This window comes from Ambystoma mexicanum, chromosome 4q (assembly GCF_040938575.1).
Source record: "Ambystoma mexicanum isolate Mex_15411 chromosome 4q, UKY_AmexF1_1, whole genome shotgun sequence".
Lineage (NCBI taxonomy): Eukaryota > Metazoa > Chordata > Amphibia > Caudata > Ambystomatidae > Ambystoma > Ambystoma mexicanum.
Genome location: NC_090928.1, coordinates 839,753,107 through 839,766,718, shown reverse-complemented (window position 1 = coordinate 839,766,718; position 13,612 = coordinate 839,753,107). Strand labels below are relative to the sequence as shown.

The window sequence follows — 13,612 nt, the reverse complement described above, 5'->3', positions numbered from 1 at the left end:
GCAAACTTCACTAAAAGTACAACGTCTTATTGGTTCTACTATCTATAGGACCTTAGATTATTTGGCCCAATTTGATTGGGCTGGCTATAACCCTAAGCATGAATCTCCACTTTAATTAGCAGCATGCAGAATGGTCACCCAGATGCATTATGCCCCAAGATTCACCCTGCCTCCATTCCATCAATCAGCACCTTAGGGCTATGTGTCAATTAGTTGGCTGAGGATGGCATCGAAACTGTAGCTTCTTGTCAGGAAAAGTTATGTTATCTCCTGACTTTTGGGTGACATCAGACTTTGGTACTTCTTCACGCTCGGCTGGTCACGTGTTAGCACACTGTGAATCTGCCTGATTTTCCTTCTCTTTGTGCATTTAATTCTCGTTCTTGGCTGCCACCTGCCTGTGCCCCTTTAGCGCGACCTTCACGGGGCCGGCTGCCCTGCTCTGAAGTTACTGCTCGCCTCCCTCTCTTGGTTTGACCTCGATTTCCCATGCACGAGCTGCCTCTTGCTGAGTTTCAATTCTGGCCTCCTGTCCTGCCTTTGGAACATGAATACTGGCCTGTTTTGACCCTTAGTACCCTGGGTTAATATTGCTATTGTATAAAGTGGACTCGCATTTATATAATGTGCTTCGTTGAGGTAGATATATAGTTGGCACTTGCCGCTCTATCCTTCTAGTATAGTAATCATAGCAAGCCGCACCGTTTTCTTAGCTTCTTGCGGTGTAAGCCTATGTACAGGCGTTAGCTAGCTGCATACTTTAATCCTGCATTACAGTTACGTTTCTTTGTATTTCAACATCGTCCCTTCTTCTATGTCCCTTACGCTATTTTCATACACTTTGTCTCTGTGTGTCACCTTTTTGGTTGTCTGTCCGGGCCCTTGTGTCGTCGCCATTCGCCTCCTGTTAAGGCCCTTTAGGTCTCTTCTGGGTTAGTTCGTAAGTAGTCTTCATTTCGTGTCAATTGCTGGTATGGTTGTCTCAGTGGATACTTTGCTGCCCATGGTTGTCTGGTTATTGGCACTTCACAAGGTGTTGCTATTCTGATGGGCACTGGGCAGAGCCCTAGTGCGGCTCTCTGCTGATGTATTTGCTCATCATACGTCACATATCTGTGTGTACGTTCCTGGTACTTCAAAATGGGTAGCTGGAGTGCAGGCCATATCTGGGGCCTCCTCTACACAGGGAAATTGATTTATGCACTTGAAAAGAATACAGCGGGGGTCCCATTAGCAATCAGACATTAAGAGCCTCTTAATATCTGCAGTAGGAGACTAGCAGGTGCAGTGTGGGTGAAGGTGGGGTTTCCAGGAGTGACCATGGGGAACGACATGCATGACTGGCCATCCTTTAATAACGTAAGAGCACAAGTATGGGATGCACTGCAGAGGGCCTTTCCTGACACTCCAGATGTACACTCTGTAATGCAATGTACTATGGGGTACGAGGAAGATGCTGCACCGTTTATTCTTCAGGTGCAGGAGATGTGGCGCGCGGTGACTGGCACGACCTGGAACCAATCCACATCCCTATTCTACTTCATCAAGCGAGGCCTCCTGAAGAAGGTGCAGAAGGCCCTTGATTAAATAGCTGGGATGGAAGCCAAAGGGTGGCCAGAGATACAAAGCATCATAGTACACCATTGCAGAACAATCAAAGAAAGGGAAAAAGAAATAGCTCAGAGTAGATTAGCAGATGCGGCAAAGCTTGTGCAGAGTAAGATAGTGAAGGTCGTGGCAGTAACCGCAATGCTGCCCCCAGAGCAACAAGGGGAGGAACGGGGGGTGTTGGTGGCTATACAGGCTAGGATGGCTGCAGCATGGGCAGACAATGCCAGGAACAGTGGAGAAGAACGGTATGTGGGACCCCAATGACAAGGCAGACCCAGAAGAGGTGGGTACCAAGGGCAACGGGGAGGAGGCGGATATGCAGGACAAGGCCCGCGCGGCGGGGGCGGTGGTCCCAGACCATGTTGGTCGTGCGGGAGGTGGGGCATTTTGCACGGGAATGGTGCATCTGACCTGTGGCCAATTATCAAAATTATCAGTAATGAACAACCGTACAGCCACCCACACAGAGGTAGCTGTACGGCCTGCCCATAGGAAATTACAAACCAGATGGGCAGCCCGATAATAGACCTATACCCGGTACAACACTGACATCCCCCACACTACCTGCAGACTTGCCCTACCCGTCAGAACCAAGTGTCACACCCACATGCAAATCCATTTGTCACCACTGCCAACGGTGCACCAGCACCTTACCAAGGAACATATGTACTGAGTGAAACGTTTCTCTTGCCCTGGAACGAGCACCTCCCCAGACTAAGACAGCCCACAGAGAGCACTTGCGTGTCCAGTCCTATCGACTACCTTATGCCCAGAGGAGGAACCACACTGGTGAGGGCAGAGATAGGGAACAAGCAGTTCATCTTTATGGTGTACTCTGGGGCGGTGAAATTCTGTCTATGTGAAGGTGTTTTTACATTATCTGGTAAAAATTTCGAGACGCAAGGATTCTCTGGGGCTGTGGTCATGGTTCCTTACAGAGAAGATATAGATGTTAACATTGGAGGAAAAAATGGTACGAGCACCCCTACTTTACCATGAGAACTCGCCTGTAAATTTGTTGGGACGCAATTTGCTCAGTAAGATCAATATGACCATCTCATTTACTGACCTAGGGATAATGTGATCTACCCCTGGTATGTGCTCAATTCAAGCAATCCTACTTAAACAGACAGTACCTAACGAGACAGTCATACGAGGAATACCAACCAACACAGACCTGTTCATTTATGGCATACATCTATTAGCCAGAGTAGTGCCGGAAATCGCACAAAAAGACTGGAGAGTACCCTGCAATTTTGCTTTCCGCCCAGTGGCCCCACCTGAGATATTGCCAGGCACTTTCTTGTCTGTTGATCCACAAGGGGTACAGGTCTCCGCAAAACGTATTGTGGCAATAGGCCTGGAGACACATGGACAGTACTGTGTATTGACCCAAATGTACCACTACGTGAATTAACTGATGGTAGTTCTGGTCACTGACAATGACACTGATGGGGTAATAATAATGGAAATATGCATGCCATGTGATATAATGATACAAAACAGACGAGTGACAAACCGCCTCATAGCCATTGTCAGTGCATGTTTTTGTGATATATGGATTTGCAGCAAGTGCCAAAACCTTTATGGACTACGAACCACCATGATGAAGGGTTATTGAAGGAAGTAACCCCAACAAAAGCTTAAACTAGGGGCAGTATTGCCCAGGGTCAGAGAGTACCTCTTAAAAGGAGAAGCGGAGGAAGGAATAAAAGACACAATATGCACACTACTACAACAGGGTATTGTCCCATGCAATGTTGCGATTTATTCCATTAAAAAAGCGAAAGGGTGGTTGTGGTGAATGGTCCAGGACCTCTGCCCACTTAATGACATTGCCCAAAAAGAGTTCCCTCTTGTTCCAAACATGGCATCCATTTTGTGCAGTATCCCAAAAAGGGCCATGCACTTAACAGTGGTGGACCTTAACCCAGACTCCCAATAACAGCCTTCACACTAGTGGGGGGGGGGGAGGTACGAACACTGCCGACTGTCCCAGGGGTACTGCAAAAGCCCAAGCATTTTCAACAGAATAGTGCATGAAGATCTAAGCAATATTGATGATCAAAGCACTATCGTTCAATACGTTGATTTTCAAAAAAACGTTGTTCCAACATAGTCAACAAAGTGCAGACATCACATCATGTTAAATTACCATCATTGTCAGTTTGTCCCCTAAAACTCCCCCCCCCCCCCCCAACCTACTGAACATCACATACTTCCACCACTTCGTTGACTGTATTCCTACTACTCCCATGTCTGCTGTTCACTGCGCATGGCTGTGCTCTGGCTCTCCTACTACCAATGTGGAGGTGACCAACTCCTCAATTAATTGACTCCACCCTGCCTTCCCCCTGATCCGCAGTCCTGTCCACAGCTTCTTGCCACACCATAGTTTCTGCGTTCGCCCATTTCAACAGGTCTTTCCACCATACTTGCACTAAAGGTCTTGCCTGTGCCTTCCATCCCATCGCTATTTGGCGCTTTGCTAGTATATATGCTAGGTCTTTCAGTTTGCTCACATGTTTGGCCTTCTTGGGTCTTGCAAAGCCCCCTAGCAAACAAGCCAGGGGGGGGAATCCACCACCCAGAATGATCTCTGCTTTCGCTAATGCTTGAGCCACTTCACCCCCCCCCCCCCCCCAACTCCCAAAATCTGCTCACTTCTATACAGGCCCAGAACATATGATTGAAATCTGCATTCACCTCCCCACATTTTAGGCAAATTTGTATTGCTGCTTGACCAGATTTGCAATTCTATTTGGAGTTAAATATGCTCTGTGGGTTATGTACAGTTGAATCTGCTGGAGCCTAGAGTTCCTGGACACCTTTTCGTGGTACACCATGGCTCTTTTCCAAATTGCTTCTGACATTGGTTCGTTCAGCTCTGCTTCCCACTGTTGCCTCGTCTGTCCCAACTCCTTCCCCACTTTGAACATTAACAACTTGTATATCCATGAAACCTCATGTCCTCCATTTGACACATATAAAATTACTCTATCGTGTCATTTAGTTGCAACTCAGCCTTTGGCCACCTGCTCCTGCGATTTCGTAATAGACAGCACGTCAGATGTTGGCCTGGGTTCACTCTGTCTTCCTCTACCAAAACCCCAAACTCTTTAGGCTCCCCCTCTTTGATCAAGTCCCCCACAGTCCCTACTCCAGTGGGTACCCAGTATTTCCTTCTGGTCACTCACTCCCTCCAATTCCACCAGCGGGGTCTGAAGGGAATATGGTGCAACATCCCCATCAATTGACGGGCTCTACGCCACATTACCCACCCCAATCTCTTCAACCTGGGTAAGCGGACCGTGCAAGAGTTTGTCATCCATATAATTTCTTTGAGGTAGAACCGCTCTCCTGTTGCTTGTAACAGTCGTGATTGGTGTGTTCAGCTGCCAGCCATTTGACAACAAATTGCAGCTGGCTAGCAACAAAATACACCTCAAAATTGGGTAGCTTTATGCCCCATAGGTCATGTGTTCTGGAGTTTCCAAAGTGCTATCCTACATCTTGAATTACACCACAGGAAGTCTCTGCATACACTATGTAGTCTATTGAAGAACCGTCTCGGTATTGCAAACGGGACATTCGTAAAAAAGTGAACGTCTCGGGAGTACCAACATTTTCAACAAAGCTGCCTGCCCCATCATAGATTTAATTTTTTTAAATTGGTTTTAACAACCAAAAAAAAAAAACGGACAACTTTCATCATAGTTTCAAACATTATGTACATTATCGTAAGTCCACTGCCTCCCCATTTACCCCTTCCCCATCTCGAGCCTACTCCGCTTCACCATCATCGTCGCTCCATTTGGGGGTACCCTCCCCTCCTCACCCCCAGAGGAAACCTCCTCTTCTAGGCAGGTCTGGGCAGACCCAGACAGTGTGGCTACAAAGTGTCTCCAGGCCATCAATGTTTCCACTACTTCATCCCCCCTCTGCTGACTGCCTCGCGCCACACCACTATTTCCACTTCCACCCATTTCTGAAGGTCGTGCCACCAAACTTCTACCAGTGGTCTATTTGCTTTCCAGCCCATGGCAGTTCTGCGCTTGGCAGGTATACAGGCCAAGTCTTTGAGTTTACTCGCATGTTCCAACTTGCACGGCCTAGGAACACCGCCCCCCCCCCCACCCTCCACCATGCTTTCCCACAAAGATTTCACCCTCCAATTTGATCCATTTCTCGGTCAGACGTTGGGCCACGTCCACCCAGAATGTCCTCCTTTCCAGGCATGCCCATTCCTGCGTTCACCTCCCCACAGTTGGGACATGTTTGCACTCCTGCAGTCTTGAACCGAGCAATCCCCTGAGGGGGTCATATACGGCTGGTGGGTAATATAAAACTGGATTTGTTGCAACCTCGCGTTCCTGGACACTTTTGTGGTGCCTCTGAACCCTCACCCACAGCCCATCACTCATCGATTTTCCCCAGCCTCCTCTTCCCAGTCCGTCTCAGCTGGAGCATCTCCTTTCCCACCCTTGACATCAGCAGTTCGTAAATTTGGGAGACCTCATATCCTCCATCTGATATATCATAAATAGTTTCTATGGCGGTGTCGGGCTGACCCTCTAGCACTGTTTCCTACCGAGTGTGTTTCACCTTCCGCACCAACCGAGTATAAGTGATAACTGTCCCCGGTGTAGACCAGTATCTTCTACAAGCTTAGGGGCAACGTGCTCACCTTGGAAGCAAGACGACACGTAGCAGCACAGGTTCGATCCCCGGCACTGCGCTTAGAAACCTCCTAGGTATTAAGCGCTTTATAAATAACCGATCATATCATACCAGTGTGTCAAATTCTGCCACCTTCCCCTCTTGCCACACATCCCCCAGTGTTGCTATGACAATGTGTTCCCAATGCCTACGGATTATCTTCCTCAATTGCACATCCATCCCAGTCAATGCCACTAGTAGTATTTGTGGGGAACACTGGGTTGGGTTCTCCATGACCTGGCAAACCTTACGCCAAATCTTCCATCCCAATTCTAACATTCTTGTGTACCCATCTTGCTGTGATTTCGACAGCCATATCCACTCTTTTAGGAAATACTGGGCACATTCTGCCCTCAACAATCTGGACTCTTTCGATAACCACATAGCCACATATTGTAGTTGGCTGGCCAAATAGTAAACCTCACAGTTGGGCAATTTAATGCCCCATTGTGTACGTACGTGTTTTGCAGATCCATAGTGCTATTCTGTTTCTACTGTTATGCCATATGAACCCTTGACATATGCTTTGGAGTTTGGTGAAGAATCGGTTGGGTATTCTATATGGTATGTTCCCAAAGAAGTGCAACAATCTAGGCAGCACCACCATCTTCAACAATGCGACTCTCCCTATCATAGCCAAAGGTAGCTTGGCCTAGAACCTCATACTGTTTTTAATGCTAGTCACTGCCTTCGTTGTGTTTTGTCTGTATTCGGCCTCGACCCTATGATAAATATCAATTCCCAGGTATCTAAAGGTCCTGGTCTCCCATTGTATTTGTAATACCGGCAGTTCCTCTCGTGGTATCCCCTTATCTACCGAGGGGGGGAAAGTACATGATTTCTTGGGATTCACTGTTATGCCGGACAGCACCACATACCGCTCCATTACCTCCAGAATATATTGTAGGTTCTCCTCAGGATATCTCAAATACAACATCATACAGTCTTCATACATTGATATCAGGTGTTGATACCCCTTTTCTCCATATTGTTGCCTCAGATATATCGCCTGGGGTTCCAATGCTAGTATAAACAGCATTGGGGACCACGGGCATCCCTGCCTAGTACCCCTACTGAGTTTCCATCGTTCTGAGATGGCCGCTCCCGTCTTGACTCTAGCCAGTGGTGCATTGTACAGCATTTGCACCCATCTCAAGTACGTGGGCCCAATCCCATATTCCTTCAAGGCTGCCATTAGCCAAGGCCATTTGACAGAGTCAAAGGCCTTTACTGCATCTAATGAAATTATTGCGACCTCTTGTGAGTCCCTTTCCATTTGTTCTATGACATGATGGAGCTTTCTAAGGTTGTTGGATATGCTTCAGCACAGAACATACCAGGTCTGATCGGGATGTATACGTTTATTTATAACCGATCTCGGCCTAATTCGCCAGCACAGCCGCTCGTATCTTACTGTCTTGATTCAGCATGGATAGCGGTCTGTATGATCGCAATCCTTGCTTAGCTTGTTAAGCTTAAGAAGCGGGATAATAATCGCCTCCCTCAGCTTCCGGTAGCGTCCATTCCTATACAACGCTTCATTCAGCATTGCTAGTAGCAGGGGGAGCAACTCCGCCCTGTACGTTTTTTGTATAATTCGCTGGGGAGTCCGTCCGCTCCCGGTGCCTTACTGGTGGCTAAGAGCTTGATCACTGCTTCCAATTCCTCTAACGTAATTGGAGCCTAAATTCTCTCCCTCTCCAGTCCCCAGTTCAGGAAGGCCAATATCCTCCAGCGTTTCTATCACCTCAATCTCTTCACCCCCTTCAACGTCCCTATACAGTTGGTGGTAGAACTCTAAGAAGCCATTGTTCACTCCTTCTTGTGTGTCAAGTATTTGTCCATTCATGCCCCGTACTGCTCTGATTGTTTGGGTGTCTCCCTCTTCTATAACCAGGCTAACAGCCTACCTGGTTTATCACCCCTGCATGCTGTCTCTCTACATAACTTTTGTAGTTCAGGTTGCATAGTCTCTCCCAATACTCCCCACAATCTTGTTGCAGCTGTCTTATGGTTTCCGCCTCCTCAGGGGAATGCCCGCCCCTACGCATAATTGTCTCTAGTTTCTTCTCTGCTTCTTGCAGCTCCCGTGTTATCCCACCTTGCAAACCTCTGGATTTATAAATTGCCGCCCCCTCAACACCACCTTAAATGCCTCCCATAGTGTGGCTGCCGATTCCACACTCCCGGTGTTATGTTCAAAGTATTTCACTATTTCTTTTTGCAGGTCCCCTCTAAACACTGTATCCTTCAACGCTTCGGCCCAAAGTCTCCATGTCTGGACCCTTTCTCTGGGTGGCAAGTGTTGCAATGTTATAATCAGTGGCGAGTGACCCAAGAGGACTCTCGCTTTGTATTCCGACCGTACTAACACCCCTGTCAATTCCGGAGCAGCAGACAAATAATCTAACCGCATGTGTAGGTTTTGTGGGGCCGAATAGTGAGACTATTGCCTGTCCTGTAGGTGGTACATCCTCCATACGTCCGTTAGATTAAAGTTTCTCAATAAGGTCTTCCGGGCCTTAGTTGCTGGGGTAGGCTTTTCCATCTTCTTATCTCATCTATCCACCTTGGGAACTAGTGTACAATTAAAGTCTTCCCCCACACCCCCCCTTCATATAACTGCCCCTCAATGTATGGGCTGACCTTGTTATATAAGGTCCTGAAGTAGCCTCTAGGGTCTTGGTTCGGGGCATACGTGTTGATGATACACACCTCCCTATTTTCCATGAATTCCCTTATTAGCACCATCCTTCCATCTGGCTCTATGGTAGACTGTAGCAGCTTAAAAGGGACATGTGGTGTTATTCACATGATAACCCCTCTGGCATATGCTGAATATGTTGCTCTTATGGTGGTCCCTCTCCATTTCCTCCCTATCACTTGCTGTTTTTCTTTCGTTAGGTGAGTTTCCTGTAATAGGGCGATATCTATTCTGTCTTCAAGTACATCATGACCTTGTTCCTCTTCAAATAACTACTGAGCCCCCTGATGTTTCAGGTCGCTATTTTGAGGTCTCCCATTTTATCCATATCCTGTCCCGCCTCTATCTTCACTAGTCTTCCGCTCCATGCGCAGTGGTGTATAGGTGTAAGCTTGCTCCCTAGCTGTTAAACCCCCTTCCACCTCCCACTCCACATCTCTTCGAGAATCCCTTCCCATCCACAACAGGTGCCTTCCACTTCCCCAAACTGTTGCCCAGCTCCATCCCTGGATCTAGGGCTACCCCGCATATAGCCCTTTTCACGGTATCAACGATACTCGGCAGGGGGATACCGCTCTACCAGTATCCCAGCTAACTACCTTCAGGGGGGATGATAGTGCGTCTCTTGGTGGCTCGAGTTGTGGCAGCACCCGCGTCTCCTGCATTAAGCTTACACCAATATGAGTGCCCTGCGCCCCCAAGCAGCTCTTCCAGTACAGTTTCTGTACATTTGTCAATATATTCTAGTCCCAAAGTTAATATTTACATGCTGTATTTATGTCTCACAATGTGTACTTGTCTGACAATACAGCCGTGGGAAAACCGGGATGGGCCATTTCTGTCCCTCACTCCGTCTGGCCTTCCGCTCCCGATGGACAGTTGCTCGCGTCCAGCCATTAAGTCACATCCTCTGTTGAGTCGAAAAAGAGGGTCTTGTTTTTATGAAGCACTTTCATCTTTGCCGGATACAGCAGCATATATTAAAGGCCCGCCTCACGTCATCTCCTCTTGATTGCCGCATAATTTAGGCGCTGTCTTTGTACCAAAAAGGTATAGTCTGGGTATGCAGTGATGGACGCCAATTCCCTGCTTATCGACCCTTCTTTTCGGAAATGCTCCAGGACCTTCTCCCTGTCCTTATAGGTCAATATCTTGACAATGATTGGTCTTGGGCGGGGGTGGGTTGGTGGGGTGAGGGGTCCCAGTGGTGGTTTCCTGATCGGGGCTCTACGCGCTCTCTCCAGCTCAAATCCCTGACTGAGTGTCCCGCCTGATATCTTTTGTAACAACATGTTTTCGACATAGTTAGTTTGGTCCGATCCTTCTTCGCCTCCTCAAGTCCCACAACACGTACATTATTCCTATTCCCTTCTGCACTGTACTCTAAATTGTGCATACGTTGTATTAGTGTATGGATCTCCTTCGTATTAGTTGCGAAAGAGCTTGTGTTGGCTCCCACCTCCTTTTCTAGGTTTCCAGTGCCCGGACGTCTTGTCTCACTAGATTCACATCTATGTTTACCGCGTCAATTTTGAATTGAAGCGAGGGCCTCAATTCTGAGATAGCCGTGTCCATTTTGTGCTCCCAGGATACTTTTAGTTCGGCTATGGTATCCAGTATCTGGTGGTTGTTGCGACCTGTGGCACCTGCATCCTATACACTTTGTCCCTTGTTTTGGCCCCTTCCATTGTTGATTTGGTGAATTCCTCTATGGATGACTGTTTTCCTCTAACCGTGGTCAACTTGGATGCCATTCCCATGTGTGTGGGGCAGTCTTATCAGGCACCACTATACGGTGGGATAGCAGACCTATGCTGGGGGATCAATCGCTGGGGGTGCTGGCTGAATGGTGCTTGCAGATTTTGTCAGAGATATTTGGTGCTGTGTTCACAAGGCACTTGTGTGTGATTACTAAGGTGTGGAGAGTGATTCTGTCAGGAACTGAAAGCCAGTTGGCATTGCACCTGAGAGTGGAAATGTGGCTGGAGCTGGGTAAACTAAGTGCTGTTCTTAATGAATTATTTTCCAGGACCTGGAGCCTGTTTAGGTTAATTTTGGAGGAGCCTAGAAAGAGTGTGTTACAATAGTCCATTTTTGACAGTGCTAGTGCTCTGGCTAGTGTTAGGCAGCTGTTGGTGGACAGGTAGGCTTTGCAACTGTAGATTAGCTTATTGGTAAAGGCTGTGGAGTATGCAACCGAGCAGACTTGTTTCTTGAGGGACAGTGGAGAATCAAGATAGACCCCCAGTGTTTTTCTTTCCTTTGAGACCTTGATTGGGTTGCCGTCAATGTTGAAGGTTGCGTACCTATGGTCAAGCTTGTTTAGAGGTACCGGAGTGCCAACAATCAGGAGCTCAGTCTTATCGTCGTTAAGGCATAGGCTATTGTTAGCCATCCAACCCTGGATTTCAAGATAAATGTCATTCAGGAGTTTAGAATCTTGATCGTAGCCCCCTGTGAAGGGGATGAGGACTTGAGTGTCATCTGCATAGTTTCTGTAGATGACACCCAAATTGTCCAGGCGATCGAAGAGGAGCTTTGAATGTATTATATAGCATGGGTGACACACACGAGCCTTGTGGGGGGGGCAGGGGACTCCACAGAGAGTGGGCCTCGGGTTTGCAGAGGCTGACCGGGAGAAGACTCTGGTGGTCCTGTTGGAGAGGAAGGAGTGGATCCAGTCTGAAGCATTGGAGGAGAATGCTGCAGCTCTAGTGAGGTGCCCGGTTAGAATTTGGTGGTCGACTAGGTCGAAGGCTGCGGACAACTCCAGGAGCAGGAGGATCGCTAGCTTACCTTTGTCCTTCGCCTGTGTATTTGTAGATATGCTACTCGGCCTAGAATTTTTAAAAGGAAGGGGACGGTGGTGCTTGGCCTATAGTTGGTTGGAATGCTTGGGTCTCTGTTGGGTTTTTTCAGTAGTCATGACCCAGGCTTCCTTAAGATTGTTAGGGACTTGATTGGGGTTGAAGGAGGAATTTCAGTGTGGTGATGAATGGGGCTAACTCTTTGGCTCCTTCCTTGATAATGGAGGCTGGCATACGCCACCTTGACAGTGAGACGGTTTCAGACTCTTTATGATGTCTTCCACTTCTTTTTGCGTTACTTGGAGAACTCAAAAGGTGTGCAGTGTGGCTGACCTTTCTCGGGCACGGGTTTGGGGCAATGGCAGTTTGAGAGGCTAGACTTTTTGGATACAATCTTGCTTTGAAGCAAGGATATTTTGTCTGCTAGCTCTTGCTGAGTTTTTGTGCACCAGGCTGCATCCTTAGTGCATTCAAGGGAGGGCGGTGGGGATTCAAGCTCCTTTAGGATGCTGAAGAGCTCTTTAGTGCTTGATTCATCATTGTGGATTCTGGTATTGTAGGTTTCTTTTTTGGTAGATCAGTAAGCCGCTCTATAGGTTGCCGCTGCTGATGTGAACAGGGTTTTGTTGTGGCTTGTGGGTGATTTACGCTAGGTGGTTTCTGCCGATCTTGTGGTATTCCTAAGGATTTTTAGTTTGGGTGTGAACCACTTGTTTAGGTGGGCAATTGGTTTAGCTTTTCTTAGTTTGAGCGGTGCAGAGGTATCTAGTGCTGATTTAAGTGTGGCATTGTATAGGTCAAACAACCTATTGGAGTCGAGGTCCTTGAACTTGGAGATGTCCAAAATGTTGATGAGTGGCTGAAGATTATTTATGGAAATGTTTTGGCAGTTTCTGGATAGGGTGGGGGGGATAGTGATGGTGTTGGGGGGGGGGGTAGGTTTCCTGGATGGAAAAGGAGATGAAGTGGTGGTCTGACCAGGCCACTGGTTCATTTTGTAGAATCATGATGGAGCAGTTGAGGTCGGACACCCAGTCCAGTGTTCGACCTTTGTTATGAGTTGCTTCTGTGATTGTGTTTGAAGCCAAGTTGGGTGATAGTTTTCCACGGCTAGCGCTTGTGGGTCATTGGGGTCCATCAAGCCTAGGTTGAGGTCTCCCAGTAGGATGGTTTGGGAGCCCAGTTTGGTGTTAGTGGAGAGGAGGTTGGTAATGTCATCCTCAAAGGATGCAGCTGGGCCTTGGGGGCGGTAGATTGGATGCATCAATATGGTTTTGGTGGCCGAGAGAGCAAGGTTGACAGAGGAGGTCTGCGGATGGAAGGCTGGTGAGGGAGGTGACTGAGTCCTTTCCCGCCCACACCTCAAAACAGCACATAGCTGCAGACATCCATGAGGATTGGTTCATTCCAAACCTCCAAGAATACTTTTGAATGCATCACGTGCCAAACATTTGATTCAGGAATGACTTTCGGGACATTGCAATGAACATTGCCCTGCCCCATCGGACCTTTCAGTGAACTGCACATCGATTATTCAGACATGGGAGAGAGGTGCAATGGGGCATTTACTTCATAGCGCTGGTCTGTCCTTGTTAATGCTGGGTGGAGGCAGGGCCCTGCTCCCACCCAACGCAAAGTGTACAGCAAAATTCTTAGTAGGAGAATTGTCCCCACAGTGGGGCATATGCAATGTCGTACGCTCCGACAATGGGACACACTTTGTGAATGACCTCTTCAAAGAAGTAACAACCTTATTGGGAATAAAACATAA

The 13,612-nt window shown here is 47.8% G+C and overlaps 1 protein-coding gene across 1 annotated transcript in view; it reads left to right on the top strand.

Moving 5' to 3' along the window:
- GTF2A1L (general transcription factor IIA subunit 1 like) overlaps nt 1–13,612 on the top strand; it is a 1,760,055-nt gene that overhangs the window by 27,591 nt on the left and 1,718,852 nt on the right. The window lies entirely within an intron of this gene.